Source organism: Camelus bactrianus, unplaced genomic scaffold (genome assembly GCF_048773025.1).
Source record: "Camelus bactrianus isolate YW-2024 breed Bactrian camel unplaced genomic scaffold, ASM4877302v1 HiC_scaffold_154, whole genome shotgun sequence".
Classification (NCBI taxonomy): domain Eukaryota; kingdom Metazoa; phylum Chordata; class Mammalia; order Artiodactyla; family Camelidae; genus Camelus; species Camelus bactrianus.
Window position 1 is genome coordinate 211,519 of NW_027413924.1, and position 7,591 is coordinate 219,109.

General features: G+C 41.0%; 1 long non-coding RNA gene across 1 annotated transcript in view; it reads right to left on the reverse strand.

The window, feature by feature from the left end:
• Positions 1 to 7,277, reverse strand: part of LOC141576652 (uncharacterized) — a 53,069-nt gene extending 45,792 nt beyond the window's left edge. The window contains exons 1-2 of the long non-coding RNA XR_012505069.1: positions 5,235 to 7,277; positions 3,295 to 3,862 (exon numbers count right to left, since the gene is read on the reverse strand). This is a non-coding gene — a long non-coding RNA (uncharacterized LOC141576652). The remainder of the gene's footprint in view (positions 1 to 3,294; positions 3,863 to 5,234) is intronic.
• Between the last annotated feature and the right edge of the window lie 314 nt (positions 7,278 to 7,591).

Consider the following 7,591-nt stretch of genomic DNA (forward strand, 5'->3'; position numbering starts at 1 on the left):
ATGAGGCATCAGAAAACCTGGGAGGAGGAGAAGGCAAAGTAGAGAATGGAAATCAGTGCAGTACCTGACGTCTGGTGATGGAGCAGCAAAGGTGAAACTCTGTTTTACTTGGACACACAATCTCAAGCAGAAAGGACACATGGGATTGAAAGCGATGTGCTGAGTGTTAGAAGCATGCCCAGCAAATACTTGGCTGACAGAACTCAAAGAAATCAGCACAAAATATCCCCACAATTGATTCTGAGACCAAGATCCGAGCTGCCAAATTTGAGCTAGCATTGGCTGCGGAAAATGAGGTATAGGGCTATCCATAATGTCACACGCTGTGTCTCAGGGATCCGGAGTGTGTTGTGGATTGTGGTTTGCCCTACCAAGAGAGGAAACTGACCTTGGACCCCAATGTGAAAGCAACGACCCTGTGCGCAAAGTTGAGTTTATCGAAATGTCCTATGGCCACATTCACTGCATCTGCAGGCCAAGGGAACAATTTGATATTTTGCCAATAGAGCACAAGTGGGGCTCATTTAGAGAAATCATGCATCTGGTCTGAGGGATCCAGGGGTCCTTGGGGTTGAAATCAGATTGCAAAGTGTTAGGATCAGCTAATTTCCTAGCTTGGACTGGGATTAAGTTTTGGTATGAGGCAGAGGATGCGGGACATCGCTGTGTTTGCCTTCGTGGTCCCAAGCCACAAGGATGAGAGAACAAAGATTAGTTGTCTAGGTCCGCAGCGTGAGAAGATGAAGCATTTCATTCACCATTACCTCCCAAATGCAGATGCTACATTTTGGATAGTACTGAAATTGTATGGCACCGAGGACAACTTGGTGGGGTTGTGGGATAATGGCAGCAGGCCCTGATGCATGACATCCTTAGATATGTTTCCACAGGTTTTTCTGTAGACAGAGAAGCTCTGGGAAGAACTGGTAAAATTGGGACATTCCCACAGAACTAGAAAGGACAAGTGCACTAACAATATTCTGTTTTGAAAACACTCCAAAATGACATACAACGGCCTACAGAGCTGAAAACATTTAGATGCTCCATTTCCACAAGAGGAAGGGTCCTGTGCACTTTCAGAAAAGTGACATAAGCATAATAAAAAGGAGATTATTCTAAATGACGCGCGTATGGTGTGTTCATCACAGCAAAGGTATCACCAGTAAATAGAGGTATACCAGACAACACACACAGGAAAACGAAATGGCTTCGATGTCAAGGAAAATTTGTCTTCAGGGAAATATCATGGGATTGGGTACACCAAATAGACTAAAAGCTTCACTTAATCAAGCCTTACAAGTCTGCATTAGATACCTGATAGTACTTGACTAATAGAGATAAAGATATAGTAAAAGAAACAGGAAGTAACAATTTCAGTTCCAAAGAGATTGAAGGCCAAAAATAAAGCTTTCAAACAACTAGATTTTGAAACATTACTAGAGAAATTATTGTAAATGGAAGTGAGAGAAACAATAAAGAACAACAGTGTCTCAGAATCACAAAAGGCAGAATATCAGAAAAGGGGAAGAGAACCTCTAAGATGAGCCAAATAAAATAAGTAAACTCAATGTATAAGATAATAGCAGGTTAAAAGTCAGTCCTGAGCAGTCTAGATAATGCAGAGCGACTCGTGAATGTCTGTGATCAAAGGGGAACAGAAATCCCTCTGTCAGAAGATGACACAGAAAAGCTAGTGTAAACCAATGCAAATATTGCTGTTGAATCCTGGGGTAAGACAAAGCATGAAAGACTAGGATTCATAAGAGTCTCAGAAGGAAAAGCTGGGTATAAAAAAAGAAAAAACCTCAGAAAAGATATTTGGAGAAAAATCTGACTGAAATTTGCTGAAAGCCAAGAAACAATCATCTATATGAAACCAGGAGCAAACAGCATCCAAATTATGTGGAATCCCTATAGACCTACAAGCAGCTGTATTATTCAAATCATCAAATTTCATGATCAACCCAGTGATTTTAAATGCACCTAGAGGAAATCAACTTAGTTACAACAGAAAGACCAGAGGGGTTTCAGCTTATACCTCGACAGAAATATTGCAGGACAGGAAGGAGTGCCAGGACATAGACCAAAACCTGAATGAGGAAAATCTGCATTCTAGGGTAGCCTATGCCACAAGACTGCCATTTCTGATAATGGCAGATCTAGAAAATTTCATAGACCGGGAAAACGTAAAACAATTCAGCAGCTCGAACCTTATCATTAAGCAAAGATTGAGAATTTTACCCTTAATAGAAAAGTAGCAAAATGAAATTGAAATAAGAAAACCATCATTGGAAATGCAAGAAGAGCAAAGAGTTGCAGAGAATAAACAAGAAGAAGGGAAGGAGGACATTAAAACCCTAAAGATGGGAGAGGGAAGTAGGTAAACATAGGTGATTTTCAGCACTATATAAAGTTAATCAGCTTATATGACTCTCTGCTGCAAACGGAGAGATGCATGGCCTAATGTGTTTGCAAAACAAAGAACAAGCAAACAAACAAAAAATCAAACAAACAAACACCAAATAGTATGGTTGGCTGACATATACCCAAAGAAACCATGATAATTCAAAAGAAAATACTCAAACGGGTGTGAAGAATCATTCAGCACGCATCGATACATTATCGCTGCTGGCATGTACTCAAAACACTTGTATTCAGAAAACAGATGCGTGCATTAATATTCAAAAATGTTGATTCATTAGAGCATATCGTGTCCTAAACCACATGCCTATTTTGAATAACATTGTTTCGTATTCCATTATATAGATTTACTAGACTTCCAACAGAATGAATGAATGGCCTATTCAAACCTACGTAAGAATAAATGGCATACGCCTATAACAAAGAAAAGTAGCTATACAAAACTGTACTAAGAACAAAAGAGACAAACATTAAAGTGTACATTAGGATGGGCTTCATTTCTAGGAATTTCAGCCCCCATGAATCAAATGAATCCATGATCTGAGAGTGTGGGTGTTTCAGCCAAAAAGCAAGAGACAGATATGTATTCTGGGTGAATGGCTATTACACAAACTTAAGATTCCTATAGTGGGGTCTTTGTGAACTGTTAACTTTTAGAAAGGTTAAAGACGGGTGAAATAATATACTTACAATGGACACACTTCCCTCCGTTTGTACTGTGTTTAGAGATCTGAACTAAAGGAAAGAGGGTAGGAAAAACGGGACCATGGGATGCTAATGGAGAGAATCACATTTACCTTAGGAAACTCTCTTCTGATGCAGTCCCTCCCGCAACACTGACAAGATGCAACAACCTTTGGGGATGGCAGTTACCTGTTGGATTCCAGGTGGAATGTCAGTGTGTTCCGCGAGTCTTGGTGTAGCTGTTGGATCCAAGTTAACTGGGCAGAGCTCTGTGGGTGGATCAGTGTCATGGAGGGGCTGCCGCCCTATGTGGAGCTTGGCTTAGGTCTATTTTTCAGGAAGCTGTGTAATTTCGAGATACTGATGCTGCCCAATGACCTGAGATCACGGGTCAGTTTCTAGAAACTGAAACGGCAGACAGTGAAGATCTGCCTGTCATCAGCTTACTGGTGAGGCTCCGAGGGACTTTCAGACTTGCCCAGTCCTGCAGAAGTCGACTTTATGGGAGACACGAAGAAAAGCTGGCAGAAGGATTAGTGCACGGATTGAGGAGAGATGTGAACACATTGATGAGTGTTCTTCTGCTACAATGGAGAATACTGGCATGGAGACTTCTGTAGAGAATACCAGGCTTGAAAGACATTCATGAGACATATTGAGCCTCGCTGATACTGGCAGAAACCTGTGGAGGATCAACGTGCACTTGTGGAAGATACTCAATTCTCTGCTACAAGAACTGGTCCAAGAATCCTGACGTCTAATAGAGAAGAGATGGCAGAGTTGATAAAACGCCTCTTGTTCTTTTAAGAGGTCATGAGAATCCATACATCCCAAGGGGCATTTACAAATCACTCAGACCTCAGAGCATGAATCCCTGGTAAGCCTTTTCCCAGGGTTGGGCCTAGCTATCAAGCACTTGCTCTTCCCTCCCCTACACTCAGGCATCCACTTCAAAGGATCAGCACCTGAGTTGCTTTGAAGCCAGTAGGAGTATAGCAAGCCCCTCCTAGAATCAGTGTTCCTACAACTTTACTCTCTGTGCACAACACTGTACACCTCAATGTTCAAATACTCCCGACTAAAATAGATAGGAATTGAATATTAACTCACACAAAGAAATGATGACCTTCCCCTAGATTCAGCAAATGTTGGGTTACATCTTCTTTTTGGTGAAGTGAGTGTGGTAAGTGAGGGGAATCTTTGACTGAACTTGTATATGTATGTGTCCTCAGTTTTTCAATACAGTTTATGTATTATTATAAGTCAGTTTGTGAACTGAAGTGTAAAATTCGCCATAGACATGTAAGGACACATGATATGTGGACGGTCTTTTCCTTCATTGAAGCCCCTGGTGCAGTATATCACGTGGGTGCAGACATGGTTGTGTTTAATTACTTTACCCAACATGATCGGAAGCTTAAGCATTCTCATCGTTGATAATAGGGGACCTGGTTCTCAATAGCCTATCAAAGCTGCAGCAGTTTTCTCATAGCTATAATGCCTCTAGGTTCTTTTGGATCCAAGCCTATATATAAATATGTGGTTTGGGTCACCTTCTGTCTTCCTACAGAGAAATGTTACCACTTGAAATGACAACATTGGCCAGTGTGAGTCACTGGGAGGAAAGGGCAATACATGCAAATGGGAAACATTTTGTGGGGGTTATTTCATGGGACCAAAATTTATTTCATGCTTCCTGTTTGTGTTGGAGGCATCAAAATTTAACCATTGACCTGTCACCTTCATTATTTTGGACTGCTTTTTTCATTCTATCTGTCTTCTTTTCCCTTAGAGCTGAAAAAATGATACCTTAACTTGACAAGTCTGACTTGTAGGCAGATTTAGTATGTTTCAAAATCTATCTTTATACTCATGTAATTCCCCAAGTATGTAAATCAATTCTACTAAATTTTTGAAAGACCACAATTGAGGTATCAACACATTGTCAAAACTGGAGTCTTCGGACAAACCCTCCCACCATGGCCATATAGCAGAAAGAGATAACAAGAATAACATTTCTGTGAGTTATATATGGAAAGTGTTGATTTATCGATGCCCAGTTGTCAGGGTACCAGTGCAACATACGCTCACTCGCTCCCATCTACACAGCAAGATAAACATCCACTCACCCAGTCCATGGTCCAGGACACTTGCCAAAGAGTGATCTCTTACATCCAAAGACAGAATGAGGCCTCAGAATACATGGAAGTGGGAGAAGTCAAATTAGACAATGGAAATCAGTGCAGGACCTGATCTCTGTTGATGGAGAAGCAAAGGTGAAACCCTGTTTTACTTGGAAGCACACTCTCAAGCGAACAGAATGCATGGGATTGAAAGTGATGTGCTGAGTGCTAGAAGAGTGCACAGCAGATGCTTGGCTGACAGAACTCAAAGAAATCAGCAAAAAACATCGCCACAATTGATTCTGAGACCAAGATCGGTGCTGCCAAATGTGGGTTCACAGTGGCTGCGAACAATGAGGAATAGGGAAATGGATGATGGCACACGCTGAACCTCAGGGATCTGGAGTGTGTTGTGGATTGTGGTTGGCCCTATCCAGAATGGAAACTAACTTGGGACCCCAATGAATATGCTACAATCCTGGTGCATGAGGTTGAGTTTCTCGAAATGTCCCATGGCCACATACACTGCATCTGCAAGCCTAGGGACCAATTTGGTGTTTTGCCAATAGAGCACATGTGGGGCTTAATCAGAGGTATCATGCATATGGTCTGAGTGATCCAGGGGGCCTTGTGGTTGAAATCATTTTCCAAAGGCTTAGGATCTGCTACATTTATAGCCTGGACTGGGATTACGTTTGGTATGAGGCAGATTATGCAGGAAAGCTCTGTGTTTGCCTTCGTGGTCCCTAGCCACAAGGATGAGAGAACAAAGAACACTGGTCTAGGTACACAGCATGAGAAGATGAAGAATTTCCTTCATCATTATCTCCCAAAAGCAGATGCTACATTTTGAATGGCACTGAAAGGTTACGGCACCGAGGACACCTAGCTGGGGCTGCGTGAAAATGGCAGCAGGCCCTGATGCATGACATCCTTAGATATGTTTCCACAGTTTTTTCTGTAGATAGAGAATCTCTGGAAAGAACTCGTTACATTGGGAAATTCCCATGGAAATAGAAAGGACAAGCTCACTGTCACGATGTTGTTTTTGAAACACAAAAAAATGACATTAAAGAGCCTGCAAAGCTCAAAACCTTTACATGCTTCATTTCCACAGGAGGAAGGGTCCTGTGCACTTTCAGATCAGTGACATAAGTGTAGTAAAAATGACGTTATACTAAACGAGAAGAGTATGTTTTGTTCATCACAACAAAGGCATCACCAGGAAATAGAGATATACATGACAACACACACAGGAAAACGACATGGCATCAATGTGTAGGAAAAATTGTCCTCACACAAATATCATGGAATTGCGTACAGAACAGACTAAACTTACACTTAAAAAGCCCTATAATTCTACATTATATATCTGATATTACTTGACCAATAGGGATAAAGTAGTATAGTAAAAGAAACAGGAAGTACCATTTTCAGTTCCAAAGGGATTGAAGGCCCAAAGAAAAGCTTTCAAACAACTAGACCGTGAAACACTATCAGAGCAGGTATTGAAAATGGAGGGGAGAGAAACACTGAAGAAGAAGAGTGTCTCAGAATCACAAAAGGCAGATCTCTAGAAAAGGGGAAGAGAGCCTCTAAGGACGAGAAAATAAAATCAGAAATCTCAATGGATGAGATATTACCAGGGCTAAATTCTGTCCTAATCAGACTAGATAATGCAGAGGGACTCGTGGATGACTGTGAAAACAGGGGAACTGAAATCCCTCTATCAGAAGATGACATAGAAATGCAAGGCATAACCAATGCATATACTGCTGTTGAATCCTGGGGTAAGACAAAGCATGAAAAAATAAGTTTCATAAGAGTCCCAGAGGGAACAGCATCATATAAAACAAAAGACAGAAAAGATATTTGGAGAATAATCAGACTGAAATTTGCTGAAAGCTAAGAAACAATCATCCATACAGAAAAAGGAAGCAAATAGTGTCCAAATTATGTGGAATCCCCATAGACTTACAAGCAGCTGTATTATCATTCTAATCATCAAAGTTCATGATCAACCCAGTGATTTTCATTGCACCTAGAGGAAAGCAACTAAGTCACAGCAGAACCGTAAGAGTGGTTCCAGCTTATATCTCGGCAGAAATTTTGCAGGACATGAACGACTGCCAGGACTTGGACGAAATCCTGAAAGATAAAAATCTGCAATCTAGGGTAGCCTATGCCACAAGACCACCATTTCTAATAACGGCAGAACTAGAGAATTTCACAGACTGGAAAATCTTAAAAGAATTCAGCATTTCGATACTTATCTTAAAGAAATATTGTGAATTCTACCCTGTAGAGGAAAGAAGCAAGAATAAATGGAAATAAGAAAACCATCATTGGAAATGCAAGAAGAG